We start from the raw sequence: 26351 nt of genomic DNA, 5'->3' as shown, positions 1-26351 counted from the left end.
AAAGAACCCAACAGCTTGATCCCGTGTCACTCCGAGGGCATGGCTTGGCTCTGCCTTGATTTGCCTTTGAAATCTAAACGTTTAATTGTGGTCAATGAAAAGGGTTCAAGCAAATGAATGGTTGAAGAATATGAGCGGAGGGAGGGGCTATTTCGGAGTGTCAGGCTGTAAAATGAGTATACATAAAAAGCAGGAGGGCGAAGGAAAAAAAAAATCAAGAGGGAATAATGAAATTAGGGATGGGGCGAGAGAGAAAGAGAAAGCAAGCGCCGGAGAACTTGAAGCACTGACCCCTATCGTCCATGGTGAAAAGCAAGAGATTAGAAAGTGTTTCATGCTAATTTCCATGGAGATTTCTGTAATTTCTCAAAAATTACTTCTTCCCGCTTTGATTTGTCCATACTGCCTGGCCCCCTGCTACTGTTGTCGGGGTGGTCTGCTCTATCATGTCTCTGCTCTTGTGGGCCCCTCGATGGCCCCTCGCTGCAGCCAGCCGTCGTGAGATTACTGAAGCGGCGCTGACATCTCTATCAGCTCGCGCCACCGTCATGCCCTCTCCCAACCCCCCACCATCACCCGATCCCTTTCCCTCAGCCTGGCTTCCCTCCTGCCCACCCACCACCAACAACCCGCCCTCGGTGCAAACTCTCACAGATCTGTCAGATGATGGCTTCATTGGTTTCCACCGCTCCCTGCAAACTCATACCACTGTTTCTCACACTCCCTCATCCCCGTCCTCTCATCCTCATCCCTTTCGCTCATCCCTCCAAGAAACCTCCGCCATATGAAAAATCTCAACCCCCCCTCCCTCCCATTGTAGACTGCGTCACCTTTTGCTATCCCTCAGCCTTCTCTCTCTGCCTCATCCTGGTTTGTGCTTCTGCCTGCCACATCAAAGAAGAACCAGGGGTCACGGAGCCACAGGCATGGAATATAAATGCAGCCAACTGCGTGGCAGTATGGGAAATCAATCCTCTAAAGATAGCTCCATACACTTCATGAACCCATCATCAGTCTTTGATACGTATAGCAGCATATAGGAAATTTTGTGGCCTTTATTCACCACACCGTACATTGCACAGTAAGTTTGGTTTTATTAAAGTCTTATTTTCAGCTAAAAAAAATTTGACAATTCATTTTTTTAAACAAAATGTATAACAAAGTATTCAAAGAGGCATTGTATGTATGATATATTATGAATATATGAGGACTCTTTAAATGTCTTTATAGTGTTGATAAAGTGTTTAAACCATATTATTCTACAAGCATGTATGACACATGTTTGAATCTGTATCTGTTAGAGTTAGTCTGTGTGAGAGAAAAATGTCTGGGAACTACACTGCAACAGAAATATGTAAACAACTTTTGTTGGAGGCCCTGAGCTCAGAAATTCCTGCCAGCATACACAGGTGATGTTTCCTGCAATAAGTCAGAAATTGACTCAACTTTGTCCAAAGCACCTGTGAAGCATGAGTTGCGCCGGCGGCTGAAGAAATATCTGGCAGAATGATAAAAACCAGACATGACACCGTGCAGCAGCAAAGTCATTGTTATGAATTCTTTCAGTCTTGAGGGATGAATGGGAAAACTAGTGTGATCGCTAGACACTGAAGTCCGCAGTGGGGTTTGATGGCTCCATGTGGGGGCAACTGGCTCCGGTTGCTTAGCATTAGTATTAGATAAACACTCTGTCGGAAGATGTCAATGTCTCCATTAATGCCAGAGCTGCCACGCGGGCTGTGCTTGAGTGACACAGTGTTTTGTGGAGTGTGACAGGGGTTGTAAGTGCTAACTCTCTCTGGCGGCATCTCCCAAGCCTGGTGGAGCCAAACCCTCATGACACCTGGGATTGGAGAGGCACTACACTCTGACACACCATGGAGAGGACACATGGCGACTTCTCGCCCCATTATTGACTGAACTATACTAACTATACTGAACTGTCTTGTTCTAGTTAATACTAAATAAAGATGCCCATAGAAAATTCTGTATCTAACTGCATGCATTCAGTATTGTCTTTATTTTCTTTTTAATATCTTAAATCATCACTGAGTTTGAAACACTATAAAACATATGTAGAAGAGAAAAAGCTTAAACATCTTTGCTCTCTTATCACTCTGCACCGACCACAAGCCGATTAGCCGCATCTGGAAGTGTGGCTACCCCAGAAGGCTTTTCCATAGTCTTTACAAACCACAATATGGAAGCTGTGTGTTCAGCACACATCTAATGCACTTAAAGCCTGCCACAAGTACACATATCCAGCCACACAATGAGCAGGATATGGGTTTTTCCATGCTTTCACGAAGTGGACGGAGGAGTTTTCCAGTCAGTAATTATGCAGACAAGACGATTCCAGTCAAAAATAGAAGTTGATTTTTGTTTTAAAAAATCCTGTTGAAGGAAATTTGTGATGTGTAGGCTATTGTTGTTCCATTAGATTAGCGGTAATCTTATCACTACAACTACTTCTCCCACATTGTTATCTACATAGATTATGTATCAGTCTCTCTTGTGTATGTCTGATACAAACTGCCTTACAATTACGACCCAGCTAGAGTTAAAAAGTTAAACTGGTCAGCCAGTGTTCATTTTAAAATCTATTTGTCCTCTAAAGCAGTTTTTCCTCAGGATCATGACTATTACAGTTGTTGTGTTAAGAAGAAAAATAACAAAACTAGTTGTACAGTACATACAGTTCATAGTCTATTTCATCTTCTTTTTTTTCCTCCAACACGTTTTGCAGCCAGAAAGGTTGGAATTCTTCAGTCTGACAAAACAGCATGGAGAATTAAACCGCCTTGAGCTCAATAATACTGTCCATCTAGGAGCGGCTGAGTTGTTCTGTAGGCTGGAGGGCTGGACAGTGTACTCTTCCCCCTAATGCCCTGTCCATTGATCTTTCCCGTAACTACAGCTCCCCACAGAAACCCACACAATCTGTGCAGAGGAGTGCTCCTAGGCACCCCCTACTTCAAAGGTGCATATTTACTCTTAGAAATTTAGAGAAAGTGCAGCTGTGGATGCATCCTCCAACCTCAATCAATGATAGGGCTGGTCCTCCTGACCCCCCCCTGCTGGCTAATAAAGTGCTTCTTAGGCTCGGTGGTTTCCCTGGAAGCCTTGTGGGGTTGGTTCAAACTAGCACTTAGGTTTGTTTCCATTGTCTCTTCTCGAAAATTGATTTTTAGAGAAATACTTATCTTGTTGCTCAACAAAGTTCCAGAGTGAATTACTGTAGACAGTTTTATCCCGTACTTGATTTTTTTTTTTTTTTTTTCAATTTGTCGCATTTAATAACTGAAATATGAAGTAAATCATCAACCACTGGGGAGCTCAACTGTAGAAAAAGGCTGCATTAAGTTTGAACTTATTTAAAGTAATTGACATTTTTCATATCAGAGCAGAAATCTTTTACTTCACTGTGAATATTATAACCCACACACTGTCAGGGCGATTAAGAAACAGGACTGATACGACACTTTTATAATCCTTTTGGGATTTTTTTTATCCTCTGTACCCTGTCACACTCCTCTCCAATAAAGCTGTGAAAATAATCCCTGAATAAAATACTTTCATTTTCAAATTACAAAAAAAAAGTTGGGTCTTTAATTAGCCGCGCATCTTTCACAGAATCTCCATATGTATTACGTCCACTTAACATGTCCCGTTTTCCTGTCCTTGATGAAAATATTTCATGCTGGGATGCACATCATCATAATTGTCAATCCCAATCTTCAAAAACAAATGTGTATTAAGACAGCAGCTAAAATAAGCCTTCTGCTGGAAATCAGACAATCAAAATCTTTTGTAATTATAGCAATCTTATAATTATGGGTGATTCTGGCTGCTTTGTGCTGCTTCCTGTACAATTAAATAAATATATGTCAGCTCTGATTTTTTTCTTTTTATTTCACTGCACGGAATGAATCCCAAATCCCAAAGTGGTGGATTTATTCAAAAACAATGATATTTAGAAGTTTCTTTGGAAGAACTGGATTAATTTTCTACTGCGTATGAAAGCCTGAGCTTTAAATACATCTGTACAACACTGTAAAAACTTTAAAGTAGAAATTCTTCAATGTAGCATTTACTGTGTGCAAATTATACTTGTTACAGAAGGGGGGAAAATTGATCTTGTAGGCACATTTATGACTGCACATGTATATACATAATAATAATAGTGAGATACAGGAGCTGTGACCTCGACTACATTTGAATTTGGTCAACACTCTGTAGGTGAGTGTCTGCCTAACCAGCCTTTTCTGTATAGTGCTGATTGCATTCTTCAAGTCTGTCACAACAGCGTTAGTTTTCAACAAGTGAAGAAGAAAAAAAAGTTGTTTCAGTGTCATTAATCCGAACTTGTTTAGACTCCTCACATTGATTCTCCCACACACCTCTCTGTCGTCTCTCAGCACACACCAGTGCTCTCACTCTCCCTGCCTCGCTAACATGTTGACAGCAGTTTGTTAGTAGGTATCAGTTTTCAGCGAGCAGCCTGAGAGGGAGCGAGGGATGTGGTAATCATCTCTATCTCCGGCGGCTTGGCAGAGTTCCCTCTCGGCATGCTGGCAGACACTTGCCATTGAGCGGCTGTCAGGCAGAAAGGGTGTGGGATGTGGGCTCAAGCTATACAGGTCATGGTCATTTCTTTCCAAAAGCCATTGAAGCTAAAACCTTAAGTGGCATTTGAGTTACCTGCACTGTCAGTTCTGACACTCACAACACTAACAAGGAGACCACCGCTAGAGAGTCAAACTCGATTATGTCTCCCTGGTGGATTTCCTTAATATAGCTAAGCTGCCGCCAGGTTTGTTTTTCTAAAAGAGAGCACATGCTCTTAGTACGGGAAAGTGTTCTGCAGATGTGTTGTGGTAATTTAGCAACGAAATCACTGCATAATGAGAAAGAATTGTCACTTGATGAATTGGTCTTAAATTGTTAATATTGTAGTTTCTATTGAGTTAAAACAGCACTAGTTGTGCTGGTTATTCTAAAATGTTTATACCATGACTTTTTATAGGTTCAAGATGAACAGTTGTTAAGTGTAACATTTCTAACTAACTGTAATTCTGGTTGAATTATTAAGCACAGTGGTGAAAGTAACATTCAGCTAATCTCACAGTTCTGTAAAGCTGTGTTTCTTTTTGTTTGTTATAAATAAAGCTGTATAAATATAAAATGTATATTTATTGTAAAAAGTGGTATGCTTGCTCACTGTGAAGAGTAAATAAAAGTAATTTTCAATTTCATATTTTTTTAAATCAGATAATGTGTGAATGGTGTTTATTAAAGATGTACTTTGTTTTTTACACATCAGTACCACAGTCATGTTCTTCATCACAACAAATATTCTGCATTAATTCAAAGCTTCAGTTCACAAATCAAAGCCCTATAGTTTATGCTGAATATCTGGAAACATAACTAATCAGCAAAAAAGAAAAGGAAAAAAAAAAAACCAACAAAAAAAAGATGAAGTTAACAGAAAGGTTAAAACTTTAAACAAAACTGCAGAAAGAAGTAGTCTGACTTCCATGGCTGCAAACTGGATAGTGCTTGATAAGTTGCAGGCTCTCACAACCTGGACCTGTGATCTTCGGAGTGATACCCTCAAGTTCATAGCAACAAATACACTCAATCACTCAGGGAGATCCTCAGAGTCTCAGTTGGCCAATTACTGCTTTTTAAAAGCCCGGGGCATCCAGGAAACTTTGACTCCTGGAAATAAAGACCAATCTGAGAGAGAAATATTGCAGCTATTAAAATCTTTATAATTCTGCAAATCACAAGTGATTTGTTTTGCCCCATGGCTTGTTCCGATACATCCTTGCTGCTATTGCAAAGGCCATGGGGTGACTGCAATTGAGGAGAGCAAGCTTATTTTTACAACTAAGCTCTGAAAAAAGACATGTCTTTTTTCTTCTTATATTCGAGTGCAGAAGGCAAAGATCTTCTCTGTGTCATAATTGCCTGAAGTTAGAGAGTAAAGGCTCTGGACTTCTGATGTTAGTGTGGGCCTTTCATCAGGGGGGTTGGAGTCAGAGTTGCTTCCAAAGATCAGGTACTCCAGAGGATCAGACTCTGTTTTTATTTATGTAATAAAGGCATTTTTTTCTAAAAGAGAGAGAGAAAAAATCATCACTTATCTATTGTTGTGTTAGATGTTTCCCTCGACTGCTGCTGTCATTGTTGGGTTTGGCTTGTGATTAAGGCTCCTATTATTCAAAGCAGATTTACATTTTCTCAATTATTGTATTTTTGAACTTCAATATTAAGTATGCTATACTGATTAATTTTGAGGATGGATTCCTAAATTAGCCTGCTTATTCAAACAAAGTGGGAGCCAAAAGTGGCAGAGAGGATCATGCAATTACGAGTAAAATCACTCCAATTAAACACTGCCATGTTAACTTTTAGAGAGCACACACTCCACATAATATAATTACAAATTGGAATGAAAAAATGTAAAAGAAAACACCAACATTATGGGATGAGGCATTTACAGTTGATGGATTCTCAAAAAGCTCTTCTATCTTCTGGTGCTCAGGGTTAAGAATGGCACTTCTCTGCCGCTGCGAACGCTCTCCCTCCCAACTGCCACACTCCCCATTCAGCAGCACAGGGCCCTCTGGTACTAGACAAGGGCCCTGACTGAGGACGCTTTGATACTTCAGCCTCTAATCACCAGAGTATCCTTATAGCACCAAGCTGATGGACGAACGGGTCATAGGAAGGATGTCCCAACCATAAATCAGACTACAGGGGTGACAGCACACAAAATAGGTGGATTGTCCTTGGGTTCACGATGCTGGCGGCATCCCTTGTGTCCCCGGCTAACACCACCCTTTTTATTATTTGGGAGCAAGTCAAACGGATGCCCTACCAGCCATCCTGCCCTCCCCCTTGTGATTTTCCCCCGGTCTTCGAGCCTGGACCCTGCTATGAACTGTTTCCAGAGTCAGTTACTGGTGTAATTGAAAGTGCTTTGTCATCGCTTTCAGCCAAACACTGATGGATGTGAAGCTGAATGAGGTTTGGGTTTTAGTTATACGAGTGTGCCTGTGTGAGATTTATCACCAGAGGCTTAAGAGGCTACAAGGGACCATTAAAGCACCGCCGCCGTCTACATCACAGCGAACTGTTCATTATTATTCATTAAAATAGAATGCCGTTAATATGTTTAGTTTCCCATGTGAAAGAAACCAAAACAATCAGACATGTATTTATTTGGGATGATTGTCGGAAAATGAAAAACTATTCAGTTGCCAGCTTTAACATAAAGGTCAGTTTGGTGCAATGAAATATGTATTTTTTTAAAAGATAGAGATAACATATAAAAAGGTAAGCTGCATAAAAAGCATTGATATGAGACATAAAATAGTTTTAAGAAAAATCTAAAACTCCAGAAAGCCTTGTTTTAAGCCTTCATGTGTAATGAGGGCACGTTCTTTCCAGCTTTGCTGACTCACAACAGTGAACTGAATAAAACATATTTGGTCTCTGTTGTGTTAAAACTCATAACCTTGATGTATATCTAGTCTAAGCCCAGTGGTTTTCATCTGTTTTCATAATTAGTGTGGTCTATAGAAAGGCTATGAAACCATTTAATTTCAATTCTGAATTGACTTCCACATGCAAAGCGTGGGAGGTACACTGCTAGTTCTCATTGTCTCCCACTTATTATAGGCTGCCCCCAGCTGCCTGGGCTGTGAGGGCCTGGATCCCGGATCCTGGCTCCCGTCCAGCTCGGCTCTGATCTGGGCCTCTTTGTGATTTGACGAGTATAGAGCTTTGCTGGGCTGCTGTCCTAGAGCCATGTTGGAATGCAAGAGCAGTGGTGGAGGTTCAGAGGGAAGTGACCTCATTGTGTGATGCGAGTAAGAGTACGGGGCAAGAGTTACACACTGAGGTTTGTTGGATTATAAATAAAGTAGTGTGTGGTTTCTGTGCTGCAGCTGGGAAATAGGAAAAGGTGAATACCAGAGCTCACAGCACAGTTGTAAATGGTGCCCTATCCCCACACTGGCTCAAGGCTGCCAACATACCATGGTCAAAGAAAGCCGATTCAATAGAAAATTGCTGCCCAATTTCTGCATTCGATCTGTAGACTTTGCTTTTCTATTGTGCTTTTACAAGTTTTCTAAACATCGTATTGTCTGGCTAATTATTCAGTCATTTCGACCTAACAGATTATGTTCCTCGGGTGGGTCTGAGATGTTTTCAGTAACGTTGTGTCTTTTGTGTTTTTCTTCTGTTTGTTTTGCCTCCTTTGATGTTTTATGTAAAAAATCAGAACAAAGAAAATTTGTTTTTGACATATTTTTCTCCCTTTTTCATGATTAATTATTTGTGAAAGCAACCTTATACAAGAGCCATTCCTGTGGGCTGCTGTCCGCATGTTAATGGATACGTGTGACTGACCTGTGTGAGGTCTGTGTTAGCGGGTCGTCTTGTGGACCAGAGAAGGAACGTGAGGAGACACTGAGAGCCTGCCACAGGCACACAGCCTGGGAAAAGGGGCAAAGGCAACTTCACTTAGACAGGAAGCCCAGTGTCCAGGACGAACGGTGTTTAGCTAGATGCATCATCAATGTGTGAAATGTAATGACTTTAAAGACATGTTCCTGGACCTCAGGGTTTCTGCTCTTGTAGTTCCATGCTTGGTTTCACACCAAATTTCTTAGTTTACCACCACAAGCTGGAGTTATTATAAGTTATCTTTAACTTTTTATTACACACAGACTGAATTGAGCTCATATTTTCAATGTAGCCTCCAAAAGAAGGTGTCATTTTCTATATTAAGCATTTCATAACGCCTAGTGCGAATCCGTCTCTTTAGAAGATATCAATAGATACGCTGTTGCCTATGGGAAAATTAGCATGGTAAATGAACATTAACTCGCAGATGGTTGGGTATGGGGCATCGCTGTGGCTCCTAACAAACAATTGATTAACTTGTAAATTCCCATTGCCCAGCTGTTATTCAGGCTGTTTACCATAAATAAAAGAGGGGGAGTAGAGAAAGGATCCAGATGCTTTGAGAGCAGCAGAAAGGCAATCTGTCATTGTTCTCAACTAACACTGATGGATGCCGCTTTGAATGGGGATTGGTTTTAGTTAAACATGACAAAGTGAGGGATGACACGCTATTGGTCACAAAGGTCTTGAGGTCCAGCTACGCCTCAGCAGTTGCTTTTTTTTTTCCAGCCAAGATGACCTCTTGTTCATGTATCAGCTGCCAATAAAGGGGAAAAAAAGTTTTCAGCCTAGTCTTTCAGGTCTGTTTGTTTTGTTCTGTGTTAAAGTTGAAAAATGGAAAAATGAACAAAAGTTACATGGAGACTCAAACAATATGGCACCCAGTGCAATTACAGCATCAACTTTCTTGACAAATACTTAGTTTGGGACATTTCTAATTCCACTGGTGCAATCACAGCTCATGTGTGAGGCAGAACAAATCCTCTTTACATCTGACTTGATGCTTTAGTCAAAGTAGTTAAATACAATGAAGGTACAGCCCATTACAAAGATAATGGTGATCCCTGTGTCCACTTATTCATGTTATTATTCCAACACATTCTAGCCCGTGGATGTCTGACAAAGTTAAGAAGTGATTATTGTAATTTTTTTTCTTCAGAACTGAAGATGCCTCTCTTCAAGAAACTCGAGCAAGTTCAGTTGTCTATGTGCACATGTAAAACTCCTGAGGATACCCTGACCTGGATGACTGAGAACCTTCACAGATAAGTGGTCATTATGTGATGAACCATATTGGCAGTTAACCCAACCATCAGGTAAAATCATCAAAATGCATCCAAGTCCGATCATGCAACACGGTATGAAACCTTTAAAACACAATGTGTTTTAAGTATATGGCTGTCAGTGGACAGGAACGTGGGAGGAAAAAACCAAACTTCGCTGTGATGTCAGATTGTGAATAGTCCAGTAAACCCCAAAATAGCTAAGAGTGATGTAAAATGCATATGGGCTGCTCTGCCAGCTGCACATGATCATATATATGTTCTCAGCAAAGGATGATATCAGAGATCTGGAAGAAACAAGACGAGTCTGTCTTTGGACCGGAGACTTGAGGCTACAGGCCCAAGAGGTGATCTGGTTTCCCAGATGTAGGGGGGGCTCTACAGAGCACCACCGAGGTACTGTTTAAGTAGACATCTGCAAAAGTCATCAGTCATTGTCAAATATGGTCAGGGTTAAAATCCACCCTAAAGCACAGACTACTTTCATCTTCTATCTTTGGTAGTTTATGTTCTGTACATAAAAGAGCTATACCATAAGCCTGCAAAATGAGGGGCAAGATTTTAAGATTTCAGGACTCATTTTTAAAACCAGTCAGAAGGAGACACCTCCCCAGACACACATATAACCACCACACACATGCAGTCACATTCAATATACATTTAACTCTTTGGAAGAAGTTTGCAAATCCCTTAAGGTTATATGAAATGTTTGAGAAAGTCAGAGTTAAAACCAGATTAACCTAGAATAGAAAACAGGACACATTGATAGATATCAGTCCCATAAACACGTAAGGTTTTTTTTCAGTAAGATTCATGCATCCTGGGAAATCGTTGAAAATGTCAAAATAAGCCAATGTTAAAAAGAGAGAAAAAAGAAATCCTGAATCAATCCAATGATTTAATAGGTTTTTTCTTAGCCTGTGTTCAATCCTCACACCGAATTTCATTGCTTCGAACCTGCTGACAAACCAACCAACCAACCAAAACAAAACACAGACGGGTAAATATATAACCACCTTGGTGGGTGTAATAACTGGCCGCAATAAAAGAACAGAGCGAAGAGAGTTTTCTTTAGTAGAATACAGCGAAAAACATGCATTTATGCATATAGCTAATGTAGATTTATATACTGTATATTATATGGTGAGAAATTGTTATTTTGCGTGTTTTACCATTAGATATCAGATCATAATTGCTGCTCAGCTGACACACTGACGCAATAGATTTGTGTTTCGAAAACAAAATATAAAGAAACAAAAAAAAACAAAAGAATGTGCTGAAATCAACCGTTCCTATACGATAGCCCTTCCTGGCCCAACAAGACCAGTTTAAACTTGTTTTGCTGCCACTGCAGTTTCTTTGTTTGGGGCAGTTTTGCACGGAGTCTCCCAGGAATGACTCACGTCAGACATTTTAGCACTCTGTCAGTCCTGGAGCTGCAGGTTGGTCGAAAGCTATTGGTAGAGAAATATGTCCATAGCTTTGGTAAATGAAGAGTAATATAACCTGACTCAGAACTTACTGCAAGCTTCAGAAGGTAAATATGTGTGTTTTTAAAACTGTATAAATAAGTTAGAAAGATGATTGTGATCAGTGGCCAAGCCTTGACTCACGTCTGCATTGTTTTTCAGTTCAGCTCCAAGAAGCATGTGTATGAGTGTGGCAATGGTTATTTTCTAAACTGAATAAAAAGGGTTATTCTTGGGCTATATGGGAAACCCATGCTGGTGCTTTTATATATTTCTACTTTATTTTGGATATACTATTATTTTTGCTCAAGAGATTCAGTTGAGCAGCACATTTCTTGCAACAATATGAAACTTTATAAGTACAGTTTTCAAAGGTTTGAACACAAAGTATGTTGGGCAGTGTCTTTTTTATTTGTATACATTCCGTATGTCCAAGTAACCAACATCTTTCCATTTCACAGTTAAAAAAGGACTTGATGCAGAGGTGTTGCCACAGACGGATCTCTGTAGAACAAACCAAGATGAGAAACAGTCAATGTTTTACTGGGACACATTCAGGTGAAGTGTTTGTTGTGTTCACTTCAGACAGTAGCTGGTCTTTTTTTTTTTTTTTTTTTTTTATAAAATGATGCATTTTCCTCCAGCAAGAATAATGGAATGACACATCATCTAAATTCTGAATTATATATTTATCTCTTAATCATGTATAGTAAGGTGTGAGCAAGTGATGAGACTTTCAGCCATAGTGACCACTATACATAGCTCCTAATATGGGTCATTGCCAAGACAGAACCACTGTTCATACAGACCTTTTCTTGAATGAGGTTATTTAAACCTTTTTATTTACACACATACTATAGTCTACATTCAGGGAAATAGATTGAGTAAACAACATTTAAGGTAACTCTGTATAATGAGGTTAAGTTCACCAGAACCACATACAGCCTACACAATATCTATAATGTTGAATCAACATATTTCCAAAGCAATTTTAACAAAGAGCCAAACATTATATTCTTTGTACTATTTTGAAAGTGCAGGACACACAAAGAGAGAACAGCATTGCTGGTGAACATCTTGGCTTCATGTTTTGTTAGCAGAAGCAGTATCTCCTCAACAACATATATATAAAAGAGTTCTTTTATGTATCCCTCTTTATCCCTATATGTGTGTGTGTGTATATATATGCATATATATATATATATATATATATATATATATATATATATACAACAAAATGTATTTTAATTACATTATTTCATGAAAACAAATGTAAAATAGACCACAGAACAGAAACATATGACTCCTCCTTGTGAGGTAATTTCCTGTCACAGACTGGGTTTCAACTGTGGAGAACCAATATGATTCCAGTCATCCCTGGGACAGAATGTCAGATCAGCATGTTTTTTGTGATGAAGCTTTTAGTTCTCTAATGTGAGTCCATGCGGCCAGACTGCTCACAGACTTGGCCACTGGATGAAGCCAATTGTCTGAGTTAGGCAGAGGAACACAAGACTCCCCACTTGGAAAAAGGAGGAAAAAACCATGGAGGAGGTTTAGCAGTCAGCCCTCAGACAGGGAGACTCTAGAGGAAACACCAGAAAGCCATTAACTAACCGCAGTATTATGGTCATCTATTTGCTGGAATGGGCTACAGACAGCTAATGAACAAGTCCATCACGCATGCACACGCGCGCGCACGCACACACACACACACACACACACACACACACACACACACACACACACACACACACACACACACACACACACACACACACACACACACACACACACTGAGAAGCTACACACACTGAGAAGCTATGCTGAAAGAGCTCTTGCTTGTACAAAACAGTGTGACAGATCAATGCCTGAATCCTAAATCAAGAGAAAAGGTTATTCTCTGTCTCACTGGGATTCCACTTACTATCCCCCCCTATATCTAAGACACTCACATACCCTTTTAAACCAAACAAGTCTACCCCCCCTCCCAAACAACACACACACACACACACACACACACACACACACACACACACACACACACACATCTCCTAATTAAGAGCGAGGCGGTGGGGCTTTTTTGTGTCTGTGGTTATGCTTGCAATGTTAGTGTCTGGAGTGTGAAAACAGATCTGATGGACTGGTGCCCTCAGCACTCCCTGATCAGGCTCCAGCAGGTATCCCCCATGATTGACAGCTCACAGGTCAGCCGCCCATCTCTCAGTCTGTTAGAGGGTGGGCGGTAAAGAGATTTGGAATGCCTGGGACCCTGATTGCTTTAATGCTCGCCTGTCAGAACCATTGTACAGCTCTGTATTATTAGGGCTCGCCATCTCTCACTGTCTGGAAGGTGTCGCGTCTCTGCTCTGCATAGAGAATCACCACTCCATTCAAAATCCCCTTTCTTATTGGCTGAAAGGAAGAAAGCACAGATTTTTCCACAGAACCTCATGCATTGGGTTTTTTTCAGATAATGCAACACGAGGGTCTCCAGGGAATGGTTTGGATGGTGCTGCTCTACACTCGAATGCAGGAGATTTGAGATCATTTGCAATTATTTATCCCTGTGATACCAAACAATACACTATAAGATTATACAGGACTTACTCTGATGTTGCTGATTATGTATTTAATCTCATTGAGGTTTATTTTTTACTACTGTGGTGTCCACACCCCTGGAACAGCAGATGACAGCTTCTTTATTTTGCATTTTGCTTTCCTTTGTTTCTTTTTTCACTTTATAAGCCTTAATTCAGGCGCAGCTGAGACTGGGGCTGGACGACATGGACAAAAATTATATCAAGATAAAAATGTCCATATCAGTCAATGTTGATAATTATCATGATATTATTATTTATTTAAAGACTGACTTTTGCTCCTCGGTCAAATGTTGGGTTGAATGGGTTTAAACTTTTCTTTTTTGCAGAGAATTATTAACACTTGATAAACAGAAAAACATATGTTTTATTGCTAAGTCTTAGCTGAGAATGAGAAAACAAACATTAGTACAATAAGGTATATAAAGGATGGCAATGGAAACATTTCTAAATGATGGTCTCTCAACGTATGTCTTAAAGCCTATATTTGATATGGATATGGACTACTACTCAGATTGTCAATAAATAGAAAATCAATCTGCAACATTTCTGATGAATGATCAAACACTCTTTGACGGTTTGTTGCTTTTGTCTATTTTACACATTTAATTTGTATATTGTTGTGTTATAAATAGCTGGTCAAACAAAAGAAGAAAAAACAAATGTCACCTTACGCTTTAGAAAATGATGATGGGCATTTTTAATTAATTGTGATTGAAAAAATAAATGAAAATTTAATTGAAAGTTTTAATCCAGTGAAACACCAATATACGTTGCACATTATTAAGTATTTGGTGAATTTCATGAGAAGCATAAATATATATATTTATATATATAAAGTGTATATATATATATATATATATATATATATATATATATATATATATTATTATTATTATTCTGTCACTTACTAAGAAAATTAAAATGAAGTACAACAACCAGTTAATGTTAATTATGTTTTTTTTTTCTTTGTGTCCTAAGCCAGCGTTTTATTTTGACAAACCAATCAGAAAATACTGAAAATTTCCTTTGACTATATGGACTATCATGTCAAGATTATTTAGACTACATATACTATACCTTTCTAATTAGAACCAATTAGAAAGTGCAGAAATGTAGTATAGTTTTAATGATCTTGACATGAAAGGGTAATACAGGGAAAGGATATTTTAGAATATTAATTCCTGCAGTGAAAAGTATTTCTTTCACTGTAGTTCACTCTCAAAGAGCCTCCTCCAAAGATACGCTGACCCAGTAAACAATGTCTCTACACGAATCCCTCGCTGGCTTTTTTGTGTTATTCCCCAGGCCGAGATGACAGACTGGCAGGTTGCTGAAGGTCATCAGAGCAGTGCCTCCTGGGCCCCTGGAGCCCAGGTGATGGTCAGGTCATATCCCCAAGTGCTCTTGCTGCTCCGGGCCACAGCAGAGACAAGTCCGCTGGGGTGCCACGTCGCCGTCTCCATGGAGATGAGGCGACAGGCTGGCCGCGACTCAGACTCACACCTTTATGGTCAGTGACTAGGCGTCTCAGAGGAGACGTCCCTGCCTAACAGCAGTTCCACACAAGTTGTGATGGTCCCCACCCCAAAACTATTCACCCTCTCTTATTGTTGTCTTCTTTACAGCCAGTGAAAGCACAAATCGGGACAAACCCCCGCCTCCAACAGTCCAACCCCCCCATGCCCTGGTAGTGCTACCCTTGTGGGGCCTGCAGGGAACAGTGGTGAGATGTTAGATAAGACCTGCAAGTCTAGGCAGGGCCTGAGAGGGGATGCAAGCGAGGGGGCTGCCCACGCTGTCAATGGCTCACCGATCCATTATGGTTTTATTTGGGGGTGTGAAAGTATCACTCCCAAATGCTGTCTCCTTTAAGATCTCTCTCTCTCTCTCTCTCTCTCTCAATTGGCTGCTGAAGAAAACTGGCTTGACTACTGTAGTTCAGTGTTCCTGTTGATCCGCATCCTCATGTCTTAATTAGGCCAACTGTATCTGACAGATAATTGAATAGCAGATGTATAATTCCAAACGTATACAACACTGACAAGGAGCTTTCAAGTTAGTAATCATACTGACGTTATAATTCCTCATTGTGTGTACTCGTCCAAATCTGAGAACTGAATGATAACCTCTTGATCACTCTACCCCCTGAGTGTTCTTACTGGAAGCCATATTGATTTTGTTAGTCTGAGAGTCCTTGCATTGCCTGGCCTTTACCTCAGGGACAAATCTAATTGTTTATCTCTGGACAGACTTCAGCCTTTACTCCCTTCTGTCTCATTATGTGCCAAGATTTGTCAAGTCAAGTCTCTCCACACTCTCAAATCTCGCTTTACAACATGTCGTTCGGCAGAACACTACAGATGGCTTACTTATCAACAGACCCTCCCACATGGAATGCTACAAACATGACAGCACAACACACTTGCAAAAATATACACAAACTGACATACAATGTAATCACACTCCGGAGACATGATTACACACAAAACATGAGTCACTTTTTTTTAAGAAACACTGATTTTTTATATCTTTGTGCAAGTTTTCATGTGGATGATAATGAGAAACTAATGATTATTTTATGATTAATGATATTAAGATAGTTACCACTCTTTAACAATTTGTCATGTTTTCTTATTTCTATATCACAGATGTCTTATACCCAGCAATGATGACAACGAAAGTCATCATTGCTGGGTATCACAAAATTCGACCAGTTTGATATTACAAACATTGTATTTCAAAAATTGGGCAGTTTTTGAGTAAAAGGTGTCGGTTCACTGGATTATGTTTGACTAACTCAACTGCAAATACAAATGAATGAATGACAAAGATTCTTAACATCACTACAATCAAATGTTATACATTTTTCAATACAAACCGACTATGATGAGTCGTCTGAGCTGAAAAGTAAAATGTCTTGTGAAGCTCGACCAAAAAACAAGAGTCTAACTACAGTAACATTGTCTGTGTACGCTTGCAGTACTCAATTGTAAATACGGACTAGGCAATATGACCAAATTGGATATAAATTTCAATATCAGTCAATACCAATAATTATCACAATAAATGTCATTATGTTAGGTTTAAAGTCTGATCTTTACTCTCAAGTGAAGGCTGTGGTTTTAAACTCTTCTTCATCAGCACTTCATAAACTGCAAAACATTTTACAAATCAGAGGTGGAACATTAAACACATCCTCACTGTGCTTATACAATCAAAAAGCATTATATCAATGTATTTTGGACTTTTGTTATAATGTTATTGATGAATGTTATATTGTAATGATGATCAATAGGAATTTACTGCCCAGCCACATTGTTAGTATTAAGTTCTGTGTAGCTGAAGCTTCATGATTTGTGCTATAAATAGCAAGGAAGTTAACATAAGAAAATTATACTACAACTTAAAAAACAGTCCCCTATTTACCTAAATAATAAATGTCTTTGAAAAGTCCAACAATCATTCAAGATTATGTAAGGACTACTGCAGGTTATTCACATAAGCTGTCTCATCAAAGTGAAAGAGTAAAAACTTCATTCCATGGCCAGCCAATAAAATGTCAAAACCAGAGTGTAGTTAGCAGTTGACAAACTTAATATGAGGACAAAAAAAACTGTGACAAGTTTGTTTTAATCATCTTTCCTTCTTACCAGCCCTGCACACTCTTTCAGGCCATTGGAAGCCCTTGGACAGGTTTTATCAGCGAGTTAACGCCAAGGAAGTAGGCCAGATCGATAAGTACATTTTCAGAGAGGAGCCAGAGCAGGGAGTTAGAGGCGCGGGGGAGAGAGACGCGAGAGGCAGGGAGCAATCAGAGAGCTATGGATGTGCGTGCCTTCAGGAGTGGATCGATGCACTGACAGGAGCCCTGCTTTGTTCTCGCTCAGTTCTCAGATGTTAGGCGTGCTTAACATGATTGCTTAAAGGTTTTGTTTGCCTACATGTGTATTTGTTTGTCATTTTGCTGTAGTTATAGTATATCCTGCTGTCCCTTTAGATGGTGACTTACACACGTGGTTAGGTTGGCTAGGTTTTCAAATTAGCAGAGGTTCAGCAAATATTTCATTCTTTAAAATTTTACACATTTCTAGGTATTAAATGATGGCAAAGCGCATGACGAGGCAAAACAAAACAAAGAAAATGTTGATTACTTAATAAAAATGTGATTAACAATAATCTTAAGCATGCTTTTGAACCTATTTTAAAATTTACTGGTGAAGTAAGCATCAACAAAGACTCTGGTGCCCTATGTTGTTTAAGTACGAGGACTATTTGCTTTTGACAAACTGGTCTTTGACACCCCTCATCATTTCTCTATAGTTCCAAGGAATTTTTATCATTACAAAACTTCATTCTTTATCTTCACACCACATGGCCACCCGAAGCGAGTTAAACACTTTGCCTCACTAAATACTCTGCCAAGAATTACTTCTAACAAGAACTTGGGTGTCCTTGCTTCCTCACAGAAAGGTGTTGACCGCAAAGGACAAGTAGGTGTCAATAGACCTGCTTTCAGCGCCTATGGGACGCTGAGACGCATGAGCTCTTTTCCAAGGCTTAATAAGATGGCACAGATGCGTCCTTGTCTGAGCACAGCCCTGTGTCTCATTGTACTTTGGCCTCCCAACCCTGCCATTGCAAGACCTCTATTGCATTGGCTGCATGAGAGGGTCTCATTAGGACAGGCAAACGAAAACCGGGGTCAAGGTATATAAAGGTAGCCACAGCTAAGGAGCATGCCTCTAAGATGAGTTGGGAGCTCCACCACGTCCTCGGGCCACCCCTGCGGACCTCTGGCCCTGCCCATTCTGACCTCCAATATCCACCATTATTTGATGAAGCAGAGCTTGATAATTATTTTGCGTGGATAAAGAGAGGGGCACAATGTGAATGGAGTGTCTCACTCTAAGGGAAAAGATAGTAAGGGGTGATAGGAAAAAAAGAAAAAACTAACAAAAAAAAAAGATCAAAAGCAGGCCTTTTCGCTTTTCATGCCTCAGAGGCTCCAAAGAGGATAAGGAACAATTGGGCCCTGGGTATCCTGTCCTCTCTGGCAATTAGACTCAGCTGATGAAGTGAAAGGGATGAATGGCAGGGTTCAAGGCCTCGTAGAAAGATTCACACAACAGGGTGTGTTTTTACCTTCTCCTCCTTTATCTTTGTCTCCACTTAGACTGGCAGAAATGCAGACGGAATATTTCCAGAAGAAGACAATGTGATTCAAGGTGCCAAAACTTAATCACGGGGGCTGATGAGACTGAGGAGGTGTGAGAGGAGCAAAGGGGGACAAACAGACTTTCCTGCAATCATATGTGCAAACACACACTCATGTGGAAGACAATGCACAAAAAGATGGTTCTCTGTGGTCACATTCATTTTTTTGTGAATTTTATTTATAATGTATTCATTCGCAACAACTACTAAATGAGGCACCACAGGTTGTATATAGTTTCCAATAGTAAGAAGTAGATGCATCTGACATATGGAGAACTGTTTGTTCTGATCGTGTTCAACATGTTCAGAAACACACCCGATTGTCACCAGCCTAAACAAAGCGATTTACAACAGCTGAGTTCAGACAAAGACTATCGATATCAACAAAACAATACAGCATATGCTCATTAACATAAAACTCCCAAACATTGTCAAAATGCAGACTGATCTTTCTAATCATGTCAAACTTTTGCATTTATACGTGAAATATATGACATCTTTCCTACTGATGCTATGAGTGGGTTTGTTGAAAAATGTGCTTAAAATGACAATACTAGAGAAAACACAAACATCTACCAGGTCAACTGAGACAAGCGCTACAAAATAAATTAGAAAAATTAGTTCTGCAAAATTAAAGAAATACAATCATCCAGCTTGACTGACATGTTTCAAAACTTGGGTAAGCATTTATTATGCAACGCTTACCATCAAGCGGGTAATACAGAAATCTGACCTCCTCATTTCCACTTTGTATAATCTTTGTATAATATGCATGTGCTGCATCGCCCTCTCAGAAGGTATGCAGCCCATGCCAATTTCTTGACAGTAATTCATAAATTATTTATTAAACTGCAGCATTAACAGTTGAGATTAAACTTCAAGCCAAGTTCTCAGATGTGTAGGAGGAAGTTTTAACCTGGCACACGGAGTAGGCAAAATGTTAAGTTATTGATTAACGTTGCGAATACATTTCAGAAAATCTAGTTTAAGTTGTATAAAAATATTCCATTTGGAGACTGAGAATGAAACAAGAGAAAACTACAAGTGACAATCTGTTCATGGCTCGGTTGAGGGCAGAGATCCAGTGGTGCACTTTGAAGGTTGTTGGCTGATATTCAGAGTTTAATAAAAGAAATTAAAGTTAATAGATATTGAGATTTCTGTATTAAAAGGTTGGGGAAGGATACTACAAGAAGTCAAACTACACCTCACAGATATTAGCAGCATCAAACTTTTTTAAAGTGCTATATTTTCCACAAACCTGCACCGACCTTGGTATAACTTTACTATTACAGGTTTTCAAAATAATCTATTTGATTCGATTTATCATTTCAACAGTGAAGTACAGCAATGTGTTGCTTTGAGATGCTTTAATCTGAAAAGGCAAAAAGTTACGAAACCACTTGCTGCCATTTAGTCATCCTATATTTCACAGAAAATGTCTTACAGTGCCCATGCGAGCAAATGGGGCCCAAGGCTTAAACGACACTGCCACACTGCACTAAAACCTTAAGATGATTAGTGATATTCTTAAAACCTAGCCCACTGATAATGTGTTTAAAGAAGCGATACGGCTTTTCCGAGCTTTGAGTTCAAAGTCTGAGAAGCATGGGGTCAGAATGCCAATGGGCTAAACAAAGAGTAGCCAAAATGGGCTTTGAGGGATTTGAAACTTAGGCCCCTGAAGCCTTTTGATCAAAACAGAGCTACGGCCATTGAAATACTAAGTATCAAGTGCCTGCATGGGATTGTGCTGCTGCCAGAGAATGGTGGGATTCGCATGTAGGATGAGAAACTTTATGTTCAATAACAGATAAAAACGATCAGTATAGTTGGAGACTATGTACATAAACTATTTTATTACAGTTATTCTTAGGGTTCCATCAGTATTGTTTGTCACCCATGGGCACCAACACTAACCAAAGTTTTCCCAAACCAAAATTCAAATATATTTTTTGACATTTCTAGTTGTGCAGTATGAGTACAATACAACTGCTATATGTAAAATATACATACTACTCATACTATATTAAAAGCAGTCTTTATTGTTAAACCAGAAAACATATTGACATCTTTAATTACAAACCAATTTATGGTTTAATGTTTGGATAATCCCTTTTTTTCCATAATCATTTCTATTTCATAACATATGAAGAATAAATAAGGTGGCAAAAATATTTCTCACACCATCTGTTTTAAGCATGATGATATGTAACTGGAAATATTCAACTAGCTCATTAGTTTTACTCTCGGTGACTATTTGAGCATATGTTCCTGATGAATCAAGAAAAAAAAAAGGAGGTTCAAACTCAAACTTGAACATATTTCCTCATCTTGATCAACTCTGAGCAATTACTGGAGCATGTGTACATCTTATTCTAATAATAAATCCATTAACTCCAAAAGAATCCAACATTGAAAATCACCACATTGACAACAAGGCTAACAATGCAACCTGTCCCAATGTACAGAGCAATTAATGCATCTCTTTTCCCCCCTTCTAATGTCAAGATACCGGAACTCGTTATATAAAAATTAGCAAATGATCTAAAATCTATTTCAATCACAAACTCAATTAAGTGTGTTTATCATCATCCTGGCAGTTTTAATGCAATACCTCTAGGCAGCTACATCAACAACTGAAGGGAACCATGTGAAGAACATGTAATGGAGAACATGATCAAATTGAAGGAATTTCAATCAGGCTCTCAAATGTTTCTTTGTGGCACAGGTGGTTAGCGCTACTATAAGTGTTTAGCATATTTAAAAAACTATCAGCACGTTTCAGGTCCAAAAGGTGCATGATGGCTCATACAGTGTGGTTGTTGTATTACAACAACACACACAATGCAGTGAGACTGGCCACAACTGAAGGACATGCAAGTGCAGAACATGGCACAACATGTACTTTATGTTTGATGATACTTAAAATATGAGTGAATCAATGCCTTCCCCTACTTCTGCTCAGTTAAGTGTGGTATCAGGCACATTATCAGTGCCCTGTTTGCACGTAACTGAACAAAGCACCATTATGCTCGCAGGCCTATCAGTTGCGGTTTACAACACTCACCTTAAATGCCATCTGGAGATATTCACGTTTACTCTGTCTGAGAGGCTTCATGGGACCAACATGCAATACGATGTGGTGAGTGTGACGCAGATAGAAGGGAAGACAAACATTCATTAACCATTAATCTGCCGACAGTTTTCATGAAACTTGTCAATTGTGACTTCCGGGAGCACAAGGTTACACTTAATGACTTGATTGGTCCAACAAACAGTTCAAAACCCAAAGAGATTCTCTTTACTAAAGATTAAGATGGGTGCAGCAGCAGGTTATCATATTTTTAGAAGCTAAAACCATCAAGTGTGTAAGATTTTTGCTAGGAAATAAACTTTAACAATTCATCTTTTACCATCTCATCTATTTTCTGTCCACTCATTGACTAATATTTGTAGCTGAAGAGTTGAAATTAACTCGAAATATATATTGATGTGCACGAAACTAAAATATCGCATAGATAATTTTACTCAAAGTATATCACAGTACAAAAGAAGGGAAAAATACCATGGTTACATGGGTGGAAGTGGAGCAGCCTTGAACGTTCGTTATCACCTTCTCTATACAAATCTTCATTGTCAGCCAAACTACAATATAACTGACATATATCCACATTAATACTTAGATTTTTTTCTCCCCTGCCCATCTCCCCCCTCCTTCAGTCTGTAAGTATTTACACTAATCATTTTCACTATGTAGATGAACATATATCAGGAACAAAAACTCAGTCCATTATTTAGTCCATTACCACTGACAGATGCTGCCAGATGACACAAAGACGTGGGATGCACAAAATATAATAGGCATCTTGTTTTAATTGTACACATTTTCTGTCCCTTTTTTTTAAGGTGACAGGGCCATTACTCCAAAGTCACCACTTATCAGCGGTATCGCTGAGGATTAATGGTTTCACTTGTGCTAGTGAGAAATGTTTAAGTTGTCCTGATTATCAGTGCTAGAAAAAGAATAATGGTTATTTGTCATTGTGTTAAGCAGTTGGAGGACTAATCTAACAAAACACTCAGTTAAGAATGTGATTAACCCTTTCTGCTGGGACTGAGTAGGACGTGTGTTGGACTGTGCACAGCAATAAAGACAAATAAATACAAGGTTGCCCACAGGAGAGCTGTGCCACACAGATTCATATCAGAATAATCAGCAGCTATAATATTGTGTTAGAGGTACAAAAAATGTCCAAATTAAATGAGCAAAGGCTAAAAAAACAGTCACATTGCTTTAATGCCTTCTGACCCCAATGTGATATTCTATATATTGTATATTCTTTTCAATATATTAAATATTATTTCCATTGGTTTGGTGCAGAATTCAAACTACGACATGGTGAGATGACAATGACCTACAGGTTAAAAATGAAAAAGTGTCCTCTTTACATAGAAACAAATGATATAAAGCTTTAAAAAACAGAAAGCAGCAATGACCTTGGAGACAATCAATAAGGAGCTTACAGCCAAAAAACCCACCAAAAAGAAAATGGAAAAAAATAGGCCTCCAAAATGTTCGAGTGAAAATCCAAAGCCACTAATATCAAATCTGAACAATACACAAAAAGACAATAAAGACAAACAGTGATGGCAGTTTAAACATTTAGAATCTAAATTTAAATTGAGACTTTGTTTGCAACAACAGCAATTACCACCATCACTAGCTGCCATACAACCCATTTAACACATTTGTCTGGTGGTGGATTTTTTTTCCTCCTGCAGTAAAGTCCCTGAAGCTTTTGTACTGGTTGTGCAGGCTTGTTCCTGCAGCCCCAGTAATCTACTACATTATTTTCCTTGTCTGTCACCTTTATAGTATCTATTAGCCACTCTCTGCTATCTGTTTGTGGAGCATTTTCCCTTCCTTTTCCCCATGAATGTTTTATATATTGGGGGGAGAATGATTGTTCTTTCGCAATGAGGCCAGCGCATGGCCTCAGTAAGACAAATTGCTCCAGAACGTCTAAATGGCAGTCAATGATAACTCATTGGAAGGAGAGTAAGTGACTTCCAATGGAGTGGATAGGGGACAGAGAATAATGGCAGAGCACAGGTGAAAAATAGATGTTTGGCTCGGTGTAATTACTCCATTAGGGGGCTCTCTGTTAATCTAGCAAACCACAGCAAGTGTTTTTACAGCGATGAGGAGGTGATGGGCGAAAATGACTGCGACTGGACAGAGAGGAGCCCCACTACCTCCCCAATCACAACACACACTATGAAGTGTTTACTAATGGACAAATGTACTCTCTGTCTACGCTCTCCGCTGCATCCCACATGTGCTGCTCCAGTTTCAAGTTAAGTGCGGTGATAGATGTATTGACGAAGTTCATCACGGAGCCGACATATTAATTACCTGCAATATGGTTCCATGCGCTCAGAGTGCTTTAACCTCCTCTGTCTCAATGGTGTACCAGGGGGTGGATCAGCTGTGAGCCTGTTAAACATGAAAATCTGGGTTAGAACAAAAAAAAGGGGGACAAAGGAAAAGCCCACCCGCTGGAAATCAACACCCCCATTCTGCTGATTTCCAGACAAACATAATGATAACAATTTTTTGACCATTTGGTGTCTGCTGCTTGTGCCTGTGGCAATCTAGACAAAAGAAGCCTGGAAAAAATGGACCAATATGGTCTTAAGAGTTATTCTGACCACACAATCTGTTTTTCTTAAGTCAACTTTTAAAACACTGCTATGAGCACTGCCCACAGCTTTATCACTGAAGCTCAGATTGACCTTGTATTCACCTTTTTACCATCTCCCATCTGTTTAGGTTCCACCCTAGAATCCATCCCAGTTGGCTGTAGGCCCACTTTGCATCGGGCTTTCTCAGCGGAACCCTCAACAAAACCCTGTAGGAGCGGGATAATAAAAAAAAATAAAAAAAGACTTTGTGTTCGGCCTGTTTCAGAGAAATTTCAGCTTGCAACTCTGCGTTTTCTTTCCAGGCTCGACAAGCTCGCTGGGTCTTTTCAGGCCGTTTCCCCTGTGCAACATAAAGAAAAGATTTGGCCTTGTTTTACTGTAGCCCCTCACTTGACTTGAATCAGTGGAGTCCTGCAGCACACAGCAGCGTTGAGAGGATCTGAATCATATGGTCAATTCTGCAGTGTTTTAAAAAAAATAATAATTTTAGGGTTTATCAGGAAAACACCCACTTATATATAAACAAAACAAGTGGTTACATTTAAAGGAAATGAATCCATTCTTGTTTCTTTTAATGACTACACACTTATATTTAATTGTGCATTAACTTAAAGAGAATTCAAGCTGTACACATATCTTCATCCCTGATTGGAGGCCTGCTCATACAGCCCCTCACAGCAGCTCATTACAGGGTTAAAGTGACCTTCACCTGGATTAAAAGCAGCCATCAGCAGGTGTACACAGCTCATAACACACAAAGGCACCAACAGGGGGAAATACAAGGCGTCCAGCTGGACACTTTTCACTGCCTCTTCCCCCGTGATAATAAAAAAGGCTACAGGTTGTGGTGAGTGGACTTCAAATGCTAAGGACAGCGAGGAGGTGCCATTATCACTCAGCGCTGAAAACGAGCACGGTGACCCGATTAAAGCGAGAATTTCTGGGTCACGGTTTTGTTTTTCAATGCTTCGTTTGTCCATCGATAGTGACACGGACCGTGGCTCGCACCTACCTGTAATATTATCTCCCTAAAAGTCGTGCTTCAGCCCGGGAGGAGGGGGGAGGTGGGTGGCCTTGTGACTGTAACCCGACACGGGCAGCGAGGGAGCGGGTTCGCCTGCAGCGTGCAGCGGGGAGGAAGCGGCGGATGTCAGGCGGTGGAAGTTGCGGGCTGCGGCGCCGCTCAGTGGCCGCTCCGGTACCTGGAGCTCCCGCTCCACCGTGCACAGTGCGTGCGTGCGCTTGTGCTCGCGCATCTGTGTGTGTGTGTGTGGCAAATAAACCAAGTGCTCAAACCATAAACTTTGGTTCTGTGGATGTTTTATTTTACTTTAATTTGTTTTGTTTTTTGAAAGACTAAACTTTGAATGTGAGAAAACATTCTGAAGGGCACACTATCATCCGTGTGTGTGTGTGTGTGTGTGTGTGTGTGTGTGTGTGTGTGTGTGTGTTATTTTACAACTGAACACATAGATGAATAAATCCATCAAACATCATTTGTGTAGAATCTGACATGCACATCAGAGATGTTTCAAAGTCTTTCTTGACTGACTGATTAACCAGGAATAAGACATTTTAAAGAATGCTTACAA

The 26351-nt window shown here is 39.7% G+C and overlaps 1 long non-coding RNA gene across 1 annotated transcript; it reads right to left on the bottom strand.

The window, feature by feature from the left end:
• Nucleotides 1-11621: 11621 nt before the first annotated feature.
• LOC109624238 (uncharacterized) lies at nucleotides 11622-25986 on the bottom strand. The gene is made up of 4 exons (XR_002202361.2): nucleotides 25772-25986; nucleotides 24861-24965; nucleotides 24470-24550; nucleotides 11622-11737 (listed from the first exon to the last, which is right to left on the bottom strand). It is a non-coding gene; the product is annotated as an uncharacterized lncRNA (long non-coding RNA).
• Nucleotides 25987-26351: the final 365 nt, after the last annotated feature.

The sequence above is a fragment of the Paralichthys olivaceus genome, chromosome 7 (assembly GCF_024713975.1).
Source record: "Paralichthys olivaceus isolate ysfri-2021 chromosome 7, ASM2471397v2, whole genome shotgun sequence".
Classification (NCBI taxonomy): Eukaryota; Metazoa; Chordata; class Actinopteri; order Pleuronectiformes; family Paralichthyidae; genus Paralichthys; species Paralichthys olivaceus.
The sequence above is the reverse complement of the archived record's forward strand: the minus strand, read 5'-3'. Positions and strand labels throughout refer to the sequence as shown.